Below are 17,093 nucleotides of genomic sequence, written 5' to 3'. Positions count from 1 at the left end.
AGAGAAAATGATTCCTGAGACTGGAACACCACTACAAATGACACCAAAAACATAGATTAATATGTAATTTGTGGAGGTGTCTGAACAGGCAAGATTGAAAAGTTGGGAAGCCTCACAAAAGAAATGAGGAATTTTGACAACTGAGCAAAAAGAAAGTTGTGAAACCATCAAGCAGTGCACCTGACCATTCAAAAGACTGATGAAGTATGAGTCCAAGATGCAGTGTCTTGGAGAGACACTGGAGACACACTTTGCAGGCATAATCACTGAGAAGAGGCATAACTTTGACCCCTCCACAACTCCAACCAGCGCAGAGAATCTCCACTTCACATTAAACGGAGACACCAGGAGGGCCCCTGGGCCACCAGTTGCTGGTGCACAGATGGCTTGGGAAGACGAGGACCAGGTGAGCTTTGTGGTGCCATGGTACTAACACAGACAAGCCTGGGCCAGAGCAGCATAACCCCTGGACAGACTGACCTCCACCCGGGGAAAAAAGAGAAACTGAGTAATAAGCAATAAGAACAAATAAGACACTCAGGAAAGAGGGTGGGGCGCACTGAGCGCCGAAGACTGGGGAAAGGGAATACTTTCCAGGACTGTAAATAACAAGCTGGGTGGGCTGGAGAGCCTCTGGTGGGAGCAGGGTCACATGCCCAGCAACCAGGAGTGGGAAAGCTTGTGAGAGTGGCGGAGAGAGGAAAACACTACAGGAGAGGAGGGAATACCCACTTCCCACATGAGCTGTAAACAAACATGGCGGCTGGCAGGAGCAGCAGCACTGCCCAGTAATCAGGAGCAGGAATGCTTGTGAAAGAGGAGGTGGGAGGAGAACTGCACAGGAGAGGGGAAAGACCCACCTCCCACATGAACTGAAAATACTCACGCAGGCCTGAGAACACGGGTGCCAGTGCTTGGAAAGGGGAAAGCTTGTAGCAGAGGCTCACACACAGGAGCAATCTGAGCAAACAAAGCCTACAGGGCCAGGTGAGTGCTAAGCTCACCCCAGAGATCTGCATAAATAATGCCTCCAGCAACAGCAGGCTGACAGCAGCAGGCAGGCAAGCCACAGTTGCAGATACCATTCTCAGAACTGTCTCCAGACTCTTTTTTTTTTCTTTATCTCCCTACCTTTGATGAGAGAACAACCGAATTACACCTGCAAGCTGAAAAACTTACTGAAACTGTATTGCATTTGAACTTGGGACACTTGGTGGTGTTATTTTTTTGTGCCTGTGTGTGTAGTTTTGTTCTACATTATGCGTCCCCTTTGATGAGACAACTACAGAACAACATCTGAGGCACCATCTCCAGGATTGGAGACTGAGACAGACACCCAAATTATTAAGACTGAAATTTCATTGCATTTGAATTGGAGGGTTCTTGGTTTTTTGGTTTTTTGGTTTTTTGAAATTTTCTATTTTTTCATTTTATTTTAATACATTTTTATAAATAGATTTTTCTTTAATTTACTTATTTTTAATTTTTATTCTTACCTTATTGTTTTTAGTTTTGATTTTCAAAACTCTCTCTGTTTCTCTAATGTCTGTTCAGCTTACTGTCAATTAGTACAATAAAGCTCCCTGTTTATACCTTTGAAATTTTCTTGTCTGATACCTTGTTCTGTTTTCTCCCTCTAGTCTGTGTATTTGTTTTTCCCATTTCTTTAACTTCTTGCTTTCCATCTCAGCTCACCCTTCCATTCTAAATATTACCATTGTTATTATTACAAGCTAGAAAATACTTAATTGCACACAGTACAGGGACAGTAACAACACCAAAGACAATGATGGGAAGACAGAAAAAACAGGGAAACCAGTTTCCCCACAGCAATAAACTAGTACAGGAACCAAAGGGGAATAAAGAAAACAGAAACTCAGATCCAGACTCCAACAGAATGAAGATGAACAATGCAAAAGGACCCAATGAAGCCCACAAGAATAATTTAAAAGAAGACATACTACAGGTACTCAATGAGAATTTTACAGAGATGATACTGGATAGGGTCAACCAAAGTGTACAGAGTACACTCAAGAAATCCAAGACAATAAAATAGAGAATTTGAAAAAACAAAAGAAGAAATAAAGGAAACCATAGAAGCACTGTATAAACACCAAAGTGAGAGAGAACACGATAAATAAACAGATAAATGAACTCAGGACAAAAATAGACAATATTAAAGAGGAAACCAGCCAGGATATGGAAAACCTCAGAAAAAAGAACGAAACAAAACTGCAAAACAAAATGGAAGGCCAATCCAGCAGAATAGAACAAACAGAAGACAGAATCTCAGAACATGAAGATGAAATGGTAATTAAAGGAAAAACCAAAGAACTATTAAACAACTCAAGACCTGTGAAAAGAAAATGCAAGAACTCACCGACTCCATCAAAAGACCAAACTTGAGAATCATGGGCATCGAAGAAGGAGAAGAGGTGCAAGTAAAGGGTATGCGTAATATATTCAAAAAAATAATAACGGAAAATCTCCCAAATCTAGAGAAATATATTCCCATACAGATGCAAGAGGCCTCCAGGACACCAAACAGACTAGATCAAAATAGAACTACCCCATGACATATCATCATTAAAACAACAAGTTCAGAAACTAAGGAAAGAATATTGAAGGCTGTAAGAGAGAAAAAACAAGTAACATACAAAGGTAAACCCACCAAAATCACAGCAGACTTCTCAACAGAAACATTAAAAGCAAGAAGAGCATGGAGTGAGATCTTCCGGGGACTGAATGAAAATAACTTCATCCCAGGATACTCTACCCAGCAAAACTGTCATTCAAAACAGATGGAGCAATAAAAGTCTTCCATGATAAGCAGAAACTAAACAATATGTGACCACAAAGCCACCACTACAAAAGATTCTTCAAGGAATTCTGCACACAGAAAGTGAAACCCAACTTAACCATGAAAAGACAGGCAGCACCAAACCACAGGAAAAGAAAAAGCAAGACAGTAGAGAGTAACCACAACTTAGGTACACACAATCAAACCTTCAAACAACTAAGACAACTAAATGACAGGAATCACATACCTATCAGTATTAATGCTTAATGTTAACGGACTTAATTCACCCATCAAAAGACACCGCTTGACGAAATGGATTAAAAAGGAAGATCCAACAATTTGTTGCTTACAGAAGACCCATCTCACCGACAGAAATAAGCATAGGCTTAGGATGAAAGGCTGGAAGAAGATTTACCAAGCCAATCCCCCCCGAAAACAGGCAGGAGTAGCAATATTTATCTCTGACAAAGTAGACTTCAAACCTACACTGATCAAACGAGACAAAGAAGGACATTCCATACTAATAAAAGGGGAAATAGACCAAAAGGAAATAATAATCATCAACCTGTATGCACCCAATGTCAACGCACCCAATTTCATCAAACATACCCTGAAAGACCTAAAAGCATATATAAACGCCAACACAGTGGTTGTGGGAGACTTTTAACGCCCCATTATCATCAATAGATAGGTCATCCAAGCAAAAAATCAATAAAGAAATCCAAGATCTAAAATATGCAATAGATCAAATGATCCTAGTAGATGTCTACAGAACATTTCATCCAACCTCTACACAATATACATTCTTCGCAGCAGCCCATGGAACCTTCTCCAAAATAGATCATATCCTAGGGCACAAAGCAAGTCTCAGCAAATGTAAGAAAATAGAAATTATACCGTGCATACTATCTGATCACAATGCAGTAAAAGTAGAACTCAACAACAAAAGTAAAGACAAAAAACATGCAAACAGCTGGAAACTAAATAACTCATTACTTAATGAAGAATGGATCATCGATTAAATAAAAGAGGAAATTAAAAAGTTCCTGGAAGTCAATGAAAATGAAAACACAACCTACCGGAACCTATGGGACACAGCTAAGGCAGTCCTGAGAGGAAAGGTTATAGCCATGAGTGCATATATTAAAAAGACTGAAAGATCCCAAACCAATGATCTAATGATACATCTCAAACTCCTAGAAAAACAAGAACAAGCAAATCCCAAAACAAATAGAAGGAGAGAAATAATAAAAATAAGAGCTGAAATCAACGAAATAGAAACCAAAAAAACCATACAAAGAATTAATGAAACAAAAAGTTGGTTCTTTGAAAAAATAAACAAGGTCGATAGATCCCTGGCAAACCTGACTAAAATGAGGAGAGAAAAAACCCAAGTTAGTAGAATCAGGAATGCAAAAGGAGAGATAACAACAAACACCATGGAAGTCCAGGAAATCATCAGAGACTACTTTGAGAACCTATATTGAAATAAATTTGAAAATCTTAAAGAAATGGACAGATTTCTAGATACATATGACCATCCAAAACTGAACCAACAGGAAATTAATCACCTGAATAGATCTATAACACAAAATGAAATTGAAGCAGCAATCAAGAGTCTCCCTAAAAAGAAAAGTCCAGGACCTGATGGATTCTCTGCTGAATTCTATCAGACCTTTAAAGAAGAACTGATACCAACCCTCCTTAAACTGTTCCACGAAATAGAAAGGGAAGGAAAACTGGCAAGCACATTTTATGAAGCCAGTGTTACACTTATCCCAAAACAAGGCAATGATACCTCCAAAACGGAGAACTATAGGCCAATCTCCTTAATGTACATTTATGCAAAAATCCTCAACAAAATAATGGCAAACCGAATTCAACATCACATGAAAAAGATTATTTACCACGACCAAGTAGGCTTCATCCCAGTGATGCATGGGTGGTTCAACATACGAAAATCAATAAATGTAATAAACCACATTAACAGAAGCAAAGACAAAAACCACTTGATCATCTCAATAGATGCAGAAAAAGCCTTTGATAAGATCCAACATCATTTCATGATAAAAGCTCCGAGAAAACTAGGAATAGAAGGAAAGTACCTCAACATTATGAAAGCTATATATGACAAACCTACAGCCAGCATTATACTTAACAAGAAAAACTGAAACCATTCCCTCTAAAATCAGGAAGCAGACAAGGATGCCCACTATCTCCACTCCTATTAAACATAGTACTGGAATTCCTAGCCAGAGCAATTAGGCAAGAAGGAGGAATAAAAGGAATATGAATAGGTAAAGAAACTTTCAAAATATCCCTATTTGCAAATAACATGATCCTATACCTTAAAGACCCAAAAAACTCTACTCAGAAGCTTCTAGACATCATCAATAGCTATAGCAAGGTAGCAGGATATAAAATCAACATAGAAAAATCATTAGCATTTCTTTACACTAACAATGAGCAAACTGAAAAAGAATGTATGAAAACAATTCCATTTACAATAGCCTCAAAAAAAATCAAATACCTAGGTGTAAACCTAACAAAAGATGTGAAAGACCTCTACAAGGAAAACTATACACTTCTGAAGAAAGAGATTGAGGAAGGCTATAGAAAGTGGAGAGATCTCCCATGCTCATGGATTGGTAGAATCAACATAGTAAAAATGTCTATACTCCCAAAAGTAATCTACATGTTTAATGCAATTCCCATCAAAATTCCAATGACATTCACTAAAGAGACTGAAAAATCTACTGTTAAATTTATATGGAAACACAAGAGGCCATGAATAGCCAAGGCAATACTCAGTCAAAAGAACAATGCTGGAGGTATCACAATACCTGACTTCAAACTATATTACAATGCAATAACAATAAAAACAGCATGCTACTGGCACAAAAACAGACATGAAGACCAATGGAACAGAATAGAGGACCCACATATGAAGCCACACTACTATAATCAACTTGTCTTTGACAAAGGAGCTAAAAATATACAGTGGAGAAATAGCAGCCTCTTCAACAAAAACTGCTGGGAAAACTGGTTAGCAGTCTGCAAAAAACTGAAACTAGATCCATGTATATCACTCTATACCAACATTAACTCAAAGTTGATCAAGGATCTTAATACTTAATATCAGACCACAAACTCTAAAGTTGATACAGGAAATAGTAGCAAATACTCTGGAGTTAGTAGGTATAGGTAAGAACTTTCTCAATGAAACCCCAGCAGCACAGCAACTAAGAGATAGCATAGATAAATGGGACCTCATAAAGCTATAAAAGCTTCCGTTCATCAAAAGAAATGGTCTCTAAACTGAAGAGAACACCCACAGAGTTGGAGAAAATATTTGCCAACTATACATCAGACAAAGGGCTGATAATCAGAATATATAGGGAACTTAAAAAACTAAATTCTTCCAAAACTAATGAACCAATAAAGAAATGGGCAAGTGAACTAAACAGAAATTCCTCAAAAGAAGAAATTCAAATGGCCAAAAAACACATGAAAAAATGCTCACCATCTCTAGCAATAAAGGAAATGCAAATTAAAACTACGCTAAGATTCCACCTCACCCCTGTTAGAATAGCCATCATCAGCAACACCACCAACAGGTGTTGGCGAGGATGCGGGGAAAAAGGAACCCTCTTACACTGTTGGTAGGAATGTAAACTAGTACAACCACTCGGGAAAAAAATTTGGAGCCTACTTAAAAATCTAGACATTGAACTACCATTTGATCCAGCAATACCACTCTTGGGGATATACCCAAAAGACTGTGACACAGGTTACTCCAGAGGCACCTGCACACCCATGTTTATTGTGGCACTATTCACAATAGCCAAGTTACGGAAGCAGCCAAGATGCCCCACCACCGATGAATGGATTATGAAAACGTGGTATCTATACACAATGGAATTTTATGCAGCCATGAAGAAGAACGAAATGTTATCATTTGCTGGTAAATGGATGGAATTGGAGAACATCATTCTGAGTGAGGTTAGCCTGGCCCCAAAGACCAAAAATCATATGTTCTCCCTCATATATGGACATTAGATCAAGGGCAAACACAACAATGGGATTGGACTTTGAGCACATGATAAAAAGGAGAGCACACAAGGGAGGGGTGAGGATAGGTAAGACACCTAAAAAATTAGCTAGCATTTGTTGCCCTTAAGGCAGAGAAACTAAAGCAGATACCTTAAAAGCAACTGAGGCCAATAGGAAAAGGGGACCAGGAACTAGAGAAAAGGTGAGATCAAAAAGAATTAACCTAGAAGGTAGCACACATGCACAATGTGAGTCAATGCCCTGTATAGCTATCCTTATCTCAACCAGCAAAGACCCTTGTTCCTTCCTATTATTGCTTATACTCTCTCTACAACAAAATTAGAAATAAGGGCAAAATAGTTTCTGCTGGGTTTTGAGGGGGTGGGGGGAGAGGGAGGGGGTGGAGTGGGTGGTAAGGGAGGGGATGGGGGCAGGGGGGAGAAATGACCCAAGCCTTGTATGCACATATGAATAATAAAAGAAAAAAATACTAAAATTGAGCAAGCATCATTAGAAGACAAACTAATATTCCTTATCAACATAATACATGAAATTTCACTTTTGTGATATGAGGAGAAACACACGGAATTTTAATAGATTGTCTCAGCAGGAAATGGAAAAGTAATAATACCCCTCTGTCAATTTAAATGATGTCCAGTAATTCAGTTCATTTGATGTAACTGTGTATACTTCAAAAATAAAAACTCTAATCAACATATCAATATAAACTAGCACATTTCACATGTTGTTTTCTCATGTTGTTACATAACTTAGATAAGTTTTAGGTCATTTTTGGTAAGTTTTTGAGAAAAATGTTCATGTGTATATATATATGTGTATATATATATGTATACATATGTGTATATATATGTGTGTATATATACATACATATATATATATATATATGTATGAATAATAACATGAAAACATTGATCAGGAAATATTCCCATCAAATTTATTCCAATATTTACCTTTGGGGATCATTATTACAGAAGAATGGAACAATGCAGAGATAGGAGTAACTGAATGTTGCTGCTGTGGAAAGATCCAAATATCAACAAAATATTAATTCTGAAGCACATATTATTAAAATTTTATATTTAAATATAAGTAGTGTTATTAAGAGCAGTATTAGTTTTTATATTTAAATAATTAGTTGAATAGTATTCATTAATATTCATAACACATTTTCTAAATGTGAAGAAATCTTTCAAGGCAGTGGCTCTCAACTGTAATATATTAAAAGAAAGTAATAAAGGGGTGACTAAAAAGTAAGTACATGATATGTCTTTTAGGGACTATCATAATGAAACCTGTTACTTGTGGAATTAATATATGATTATAATGAAAAATAAAGATCACAAATTCTTCACCTGCAAATACTATATTTATATTGTTTGGTGTAAAGACCAATAATTTAGATATTTTGTATACCTACAATCAATTCTTGTGGTAAAGCACTCACAGAAACACCATTGTACTCCATTGAAAAGATGCCTTAAAAATGTTTCTCATGAACATTTTTACCCTGCATTTTGACAGTCCCACCATTTGGTAGGCTTTGTATGAACTTCTTCACCTGAGAGTCTCACATGTCCATTGTTGCCTCATTTTATGGAACAGTGATTAAAATGTATATTTCTTCATTCGTATCAAACTCTCTGTCACCTGTCAGATGCCCATAATGATGTACACTTTGGTCACTGTCATGCTCAAGTCTTCATCTACATGTGGTAGAACAGAGACCTAAAAATTACCTGCAGAGTATCAGTTCAAGAACAGTATAATCTAAGGACATGGGGAATCTACCTGGAACCTTGTTTAGTAGAAGAAACAAATCTGAGCCTCTAGATTTATAAGTTAGACCTCTTTTCTTCATAAAAGTTCTGCAATGCAGAGACTAAATATTTTATGATTCACATCAGATGGTGCTTGTGAAGGTTGAGTCATGTGATTAAGAGAGAACTTTTAAATGATGCAAAATTTTGATTGTGAAAATTTGCTGTATTATTAAATGCTATTTAATAATAGTATTATTATAATATGATACTCAGGTTTGTACTCAATATGGTTAAAATTGTACGTTTTTGTGTTGTATATTTTATCCCAATAAAAATTTAAATAAAAAGCTGATGGACCTTAAAAAACTAATAGAAATGAAATCACTGAGCAGTACGTCTGTGTTTCGCCTAAGTACTGGAGGACTCTAAAACTTACTGTGGATTCCTTTTTTTCTGTTCATTCCTGTATTAATGTCAGAAATTCCTAAGGGACTTTGTGCAATAGCATGGACCAAGTTCACTAATTATGTCTTCTAGCATTGAACCTTCAAAGTCTTATTATAGTCAATAATGAGGATGTCCCCACATCCCTACAGTGGGGTATCTCCAATATAGTTGATTACATATGTCTCCTCCATAGTTTTCTGCATTAGGAAGTTTCTATCAGATGCAGCATTTTTAGCAGTCTTGCAGACAGAGTCTGAGGTGTCACTGGTCACTCTGCACAGGAAATTCTTTGGCTCTTACTCCTTGGTCATGATACAGCAACAAAGGAGCATTACACAGTAAGTGCAGAGAGAGGCCAAGAATGAGGGGAGGGTTTTTGGAAATAACATTCCCTCATCTTGAGCAAAAATATAACAGTTTCTGAAGGCAAATGTGAAGGTACTTATTTAAATATATCATTTATGAGGAATGTCAAATTTATATTCTTGGTTGCAGTGGTGGTTTCCAGAAATTATATTTAAATATGTTTTATATCCATTCTTTCTACTTTCTATAGATATCTCACCAAAAATAGCACCAAATATGACCTTCTGAACTGATTCTTAAATTTTCCAAAAATATGATGTTGATGATAAGGGTAGAGTTGAGGATGAATGTTCCCCAAGTATCAGGAACTGCTTTGGAGAACTTCCTACATTCTAGGAATTAAGCACTGTGTAACATGGTGCTTATTTTATTTCACACCTTCCATTTTCCATTTTAAAAAGAGGTCCCCCCATGTTTATTATCATTATATTGCAGGAATAGAAGGATCATATTATTATTCGTACTAACCTGTAGTAGATTCTAGATTGTTAGATCTGAACAAACCAACAGTGCATGCATATGGTTTTCTGATTATAGACATATGGTGTCAGGACAATTCTGGAAGTTGACCCCTTGAAAAACCCAATATGCTATTTCACTTTCTGTCACTTCAGAACCAGACCACTGTCTACCTGACTTCTTTTCTGGGATTCTATGTAGATCACAGAACAGAGCATTGTGGAACTTTAACTTTAGATCATAGACAAAGATCACAGAACACATAGGAACATGATGATTAAGCAACCTTATCTCTCTTGTTGCCAAGCCGTGATATCCTTCCTGCTTTCCATATTCCTCTCCATGTTCATATCAATGCACACAATCTCAAAAGGAGACATCCTGTCAGGTCTTGATTTCATTCCTATTCAGGAAAGTGGACAGAATTCAAAAGTGCTCTTAGATGTACCTGTAGACCTTGAGGCATCTGCTAAACACTTTAAAAAACTTTAGTGCACTTTCAATGCAGTGTTTTAATTATATCTGGTCATCTCATCTTATTATTTCTGTAATATAGGGAAGGTTATTATTATGTCTCAAATGCACCATTATCCTCTGGTTGAGTTTTGTTTGACACCTCAGCATTGAGTATTGAGTATTTAATGTGTCTTGCATATGGGTTTAATGTATCATATATATGTAAAATTAAGGAAAATACTTACATTATTAATTGTAGAGATAAAGGTAATCTTCAGAGTATTCTACTAAAATATGCTCTGATCCTGATGCTGCCATTTTCTTATTTCTATGCTGGACATTTTTTGTCTTAGTGTAATTATATGGTCATGTGGCAAGAAGGGTGTCTTAATCAGTTTATATCTAATTTCCCACAGCCTACACATTGCTTAGTCCTATAGAGGGTATTAAAGATAAAATCTGATGTTATACCGGGATGAAGTAGGCCTTGGCTCACAAAATGGCATAATCAGGTATCTTTCAAATATGTGCTTTCTTATCTGTACCTTCATCATGTTCAGATAAAGAAAATAGAGATTAGACTGAAAAATATTGTGTCTGTGTCTATGTCACTAATATAAATGCCCTATAATTGCATTTAATTGTATCAAAACATTCAATTATTCAAAGATTGTAATGGAGATTTTAATGAGTATGAAAATAAAGTAGATGAAGAAATAAAAAATCATATTAACCTTTAGTTTGGGGATGAGATCCGTTTTAAACTTTGATATCATTCTTACTTTGCAGTGCACTGTGAAAATTGTGTGCATGAACGAACACACTACTTAAGGATTGACTTCTTCATTTTTCAAAATATTGTAATGACCAAATGCATAATAGTTTGTAAATTTTAATTACTTCACAAAAAATCTTGTAAAAATGGTGTTCTTCTCACTTTTCATGGATGGAAGCAGAAAAATAGGGTCAGAAAAAGGAGCAGGAAAATATTCTGCCTCAGGCTAAGGCACCTTACTGAACTTCACGAGTTTCCAGCCTCCTGTTATTTGGAAACTAAATTCATACATGAATTCATTGTTTCCAGTGAATATAATACTTAAGGAAACACTTTAATCAGTGTTTATGAAGTTCCAGACTTTCTTTAATTGTCACACATGTTTATAGATGGGTCTACCCTCCCTGTTTCCCTTAAGCAGTAAGAGCCCAGCAAAAATGGAGATTGACTCATATTCTTCATTTAGTAGCAAATCATACAGGCACTAAAATATTCATTTTGTGACTTTTATGTCAGGTTATGTTTCCTCTCTGGAGTCTAGTAGAAATATTACTCCATATACAGGATATTACTTGGGAGATTATCATAAATTGATTATTACTAGAGAGAAAGCAGAGATATTTGATGGTACATCTCAAACATAATAAAATGTAGGTGATAATTATTGCCTTTTTGTTGGAACACAAATATACATGATCAAAGGTAAAATTCATAACGTACAATTTGTTGTAAATCAGAGAACCATCCCATCACCAACATATAATCCAGTAATTCTTACTTGTGTGATGTGAGGTAAGGCACAGAAATTTAGGAAGAACTTTTATAATAAATGACACAAAAATAAAAATATGTCCCTATTAATCAAGTATTACATGCATCATATAAAGCATTTTAAATAGATAGAAGGATATAGAGATATATAATTTCACAGATACTTAAAGCCTCTTGCTCATATAAAGTATTAGATGTTATGGGAAAATGGTAATATGTTGTATACTATTTGGGTGAGCTCTAGGAATATTTTACATAAGTTTCTAATAAAACTGCTTCTGGATTTATAAATCAGTAATGATATGGAAATGTTGGTAGGCAATTTTACCCACCAAACCCTTGGGAATTGCTACTTTTGGAGTATAATTGTACAGAAAATATAATCATCCCAATACCAAGAAGTCAAATTTCATAGGTGTATTTCATAGCTCTTTAAAAGTTCTGATGAAACTATGCTTAGATGTTTGTATGTTAACATACATTGTGGATATTATTAATGAAAAATAGTAGTCCTGAAGCTTTCTATAAAGGCCACAAAATATTCTAAGGCAGTGGTTTTTGGTCTACTTTTATTGACAGAACTGAGGTGTAAACTCAGGGTTTCATGCTTCCTAGGCAGGTGCTTTACCACTTGAGCTATTCCATCATCCCTCTCAAAATTGGCATAAGAAAGAAACACAAGAGTATAAAAAGAAAGTATTATTGTTTAATCAACTTGTTCTCATGGTACAGTGTCTAAATATTTTACATATTACACAGGTGAATGCACTGACATATGAATTTGAAAATCAGTACCTAAGTGATTTAATATAAATGCTACAAATTTTTCTTACTAAATTCCTATAAGTAAAGTAATCGTAATCTACAATTTCCATCTGAAGAAGGGGTCCATGTGTTATAATAGTTTCTGTATGCTTTTCTTTTATCTTTATGCCCATGACATTTTAAGGATACCTGAACCTGACAAAATAAGCTTCAATGTAGCTCACGTGCGAGTTTTGGTCCATGTTTTATGACAAGAAACAAGGATATATGCTAAGCTATTATAGAGAATTTGAGACTTATTACCTGGACTTTGAAGGCTTCCCTGTTGCTGAAGTTTTCAACTGCAAATGAGAGGCTTCATAGTCAAAGGAATCAGTGAAACATTTTCAGCAGTTTGCAATAGAATACCATATAAAAATTTTAAAAAATGTGTTTTCCTCATGAAGTATTTATGATGCTGATTTAAAAAGTTGTATATTTGTGAAAAGGTGTTTCTTAATTGATGCCATTATTTTTCATGAACAAGTATAATGAATACTAGTGACATTATATCTGGTATTATTGACAATATCCATTCAACTATCCATACTTTTTAAAATTTGAATTCAACCAATATTAATAATAGAAATAATATGTTGAAAGTCTGTCAAATAAAAGCAAATGTAAGCTTGAACATCATTTATGTTAATAAAGGAGACAAATAGGAAAACGTAGGAAAAATGGAACCCTGGATAAAACTGGTAAATTAGAATATATTTCCATTAGAAAATATTTAATGTTAAATAATGAAGGGATTTTTTTACATTAAACCAACTGAGAAATTTTAAGCTAATATTTTGTACCTTTCTATTTAAATAAAAACCTTTTTTGACAATTCTGATTGGCTTGTATTGTACATTAGTTAGATCACCTCCATCATCTCTCCCCCTTAAACCCCTCCCCAACCCACTGAAGCAATTTCAAGAGGTTTCTTTGCTCTACTTCATATATGAAGTCCGTCAACCATAAACCTTCACCTTAATCTCCTTCTATCACCTCTCTGTCTCCCAGTAGTACCCCCATAAACAATGTACCTATTTTACAGTCCTGACTTTCATTTTGTAATATTTATGTTGATCTCCAAAAGTGTTTCTCAGTGTATCTCTACTATGAGTCTACTTTACTTTGGTCTGTTCAACCCCTTCCATTACTCTCCCTTACCCGTTTACCTCCCACTCCCCATTTTTCAGCAGATTTCCATGCACATCCTTATATCCTCTAGATTCACTTGAACATGTTATGTTTTATGAGTTACTGATGCTCTGTCATTCTCTTTTCCTTTACTTCTTTCCCAGAGTTCCATAGACTAGTTCCAGTATTGCAAACATTTTCTACATATAAATTTGTAGATAATCATGAGAATTTTGAGTATATGTTTATCTTTTGTATCTATGTTCCACAAAGAGAAAACATTTGGTCTTTGTGTTTCTGAGCCTGACTTCACTTAACATGATATCTTCCAATTGCATCCACTTGCCTTCAAACCACATCTTTATTGCTTATGGCTGAGTGAAACACTATTGTGTATATATTTCACATTTTCTTGAATTATTCATCAGTTGCAGTTTTAACTCCTATATAATATATATGTATATATGTATATATATATAGTTACAGAAATTTATAATACTATAAGGCATATTTGTCCATAATTCAGTGTATCTTACTAGATTTTTAAAAAGGAGAATATCATTTTTTAACTGCTTCTTTGGAAGAGTAGACTGTATCATACTATAAACATTGACTTATTATGGCCAGTATTTGTTGTCTCAAATATTGTTCAATTGCATGTCTGTCATGAAGGTGTATATATAGAAGGTGGTGAGAAATATACAGAAAACACTAATGAAAGAGACTCAAGAAGATTAGGCTTTTAACAAGTGAAAAGAATGATGAAGATGTGTAGACCTCAAGTATGAAGACTCCACATATGAATACTTTATTAAATATATTTACGATTAGGTATGGAGGATTCTGTTTATATTCCAAGCACTGTAGATGGTAAAGAGGAGGACTGAAAGTTTGAGGAAAATGTGGGATACACAGTGATTCCATGTCTCAAAATAAGTAACAAAATATATACAAAGAGATGTGTGCATTGGAACACAGCCATAATCCTAGCACTCATGAGTTTTAGACTGAAGGATCACTTGAAGCTCCACCTTGGAGAACATCCTGAGTAATATAGATAGAGCCTATATCAAAATATAAATGAAAATAAAATCTTCCTATGATAGATTTTACAATGCAATAAAATTGCATTGTAAGTTGTTGAATAATAGGAGACCTGGGCAATAGAGAAACAGCTAATAATAGAATGAGTTAATCTATATATGCATGTGTGCAATACCAAGGTGAAATCTCATTTAATAATCAATATACACTCCCAAATGAAGGACAGGAAGGTAAAACAGTCTTGTACCAGGGATATACCACTGGAAGGGGTGTTGGTAAATGGAGAGGGATAAGAGGGCAAATATGGTCCATGTACTTGGCCTACATGTATAAAAATTGAGCAATGAAACCTGTTGACATTGTTTTCAGAAAGCGGAGGGGGATAAAAGTGAATTATAGAGGGGTGAATTTAATTAAGATACATTGTAAGCACATACATAAATGTTACAATTAACCCCCTGGTATGATAGCGTATGAAGCCTACTGTATAAGTAATATATGATGATAAAAAATGAAAGGGAAAAATCCCTCTCTGTCAATATATTGATCACTTTATGTACAGAATAGTACCATTTTCTTATTTGCTTTTGCAAAAGGTGTGTAAGCACTGTAGTAGCACAAAACCAAGCACATGCACCTCATGGAACTCTTAGAGGATCCAGACATGCAGCCCATCCTCTGTGGACTACTTCTATTCATGTACCCGGTCACAGTACTTGGGAACCTACTCATCATCATTAGCTCTGACTCTCACCTCCACATACCCATGTACTTTTTCTCTCTCCAATTTGTCCTTGTTTGACATCTGATTTGTCTCCACCACAGCCCCAAAGATGATTGTGAACATTCAGATTCAAAGTAGAGCCATCTTTTATGTTGGCTATATGACTCAGATGTATTTTTTTGTCCTTTTTGGATGTGTGGATGAGAAGCTTCTGACTGTGATGGCCTATGACCTGTTTCTGACCATCTGTCATCCCCTATATTACCCAGCTATCATGGTCCTCATCTCTGTGTTTTCTCAGTTCTGCTATCTTTTTTGGGTAGGTTTTAGAATCGCAGCTGCATGTTTTGGTTGTACTACAGATAGCAAAGTTCAAAGAAGTGGAAATTTCCAATTTCTTTTGTGACCCTTCACAAGTACCTAGTCTTTCCTGTAATGACACCTTCAGCAGTAATATAATTATCTTGTTGGTACCGTATGTGGTTTCTTCCCCATCTTAGGGATTCTTTTCTCTTAGTATAAAATCATTTCCTCAGTTATCAGAATCTCATCATCAGGAGGGAAATATAAAGCCTTTTCCACCTATGGGTCTCACTCGTCAGTGGTCTGCTTACTTTTTGGAGCAGGGCTTGGAGAATATGTTGGATCAGCTATATCACATTCTCCAAGAAACTGTGCAGTGCCTACAGTGATGTGCACTGTGGTCACTCCTCTTTGAATCCCTTCATCTACTGCCTAAGGAACAGAGACATTAAAAATGCCCTATTTAGTCTATACAATACAATAGTGTAATATCAGAACATTTATCCATTTTAATGTACTTTTGAAGAAGCAATAAAATTTAACAAGTTGACATTATGCCTATTTATATACATTGGCAAAAAGTAGAAATCTTCACCAGATATTTTATCATAACTTAATAGCAGTGAGAAAATAGACATGTATAAAACTAAAAATCTCAAAAAATGTTTTTTAGTATTTCATTATTTTTAATCCCAACTTGGTGTGCATGTATATTAATGCCACACTTGCCATTACTAATATCATATATTTGAGATATAATTTTGATAAAAAATAAAACTTAACATCTACATTTTAAAGTCCACTGTTTTGGTCATAATATTTTTGTACTCCCAGAGCTTAAATTCTCATAATTTTTTGTAGCATTATGATGATAGCCTGGGTTTTGTGTTGGGCAAGGAATTTTAAAAATGTTGTTAGTTTCCATTGTGGAAAATGATGTGTCTGGGGATGAATGGGATTGATAGATAACAACATAATAAATGCAATAAATAATACTCATGTTCTGGATTAAGATGGTTAAAATGACTAGTTTTGTGATATATATTTTCCAGGCATGTATATAAAAAGCTGATCAACTTTTAAACAGTAAGCAGAAAATAAGGTTAAAAAAACACATAAACTTTACTGGAATTGAGTATCAGCTGAAAAATTATGGACATTAATTTTCTTATCTTTCCT

General features: G+C 35.2%; 1 pseudogene; it reads left to right on the top strand.

The window, feature by feature from the left end:
• The first annotated feature begins 382 nt into the window (after positions 1-382).
• LOC141416183 (putative gustatory receptor clone PTE01) lies at positions 383-16,329 on the top strand (annotated as a pseudogene).
• Positions 16,330-17,093: the final 764 nt, after the last annotated feature.

The sequence above is a fragment of the Castor canadensis genome, chromosome 14 (genome assembly GCF_047511655.1).
Source record: "Castor canadensis chromosome 14, mCasCan1.hap1v2, whole genome shotgun sequence".
NCBI lineage: Eukaryota > Metazoa > Chordata > Mammalia > Rodentia > Castoridae > Castor > Castor canadensis.
This window is presented reverse-complemented; position numbering and strand designations above follow the sequence as displayed.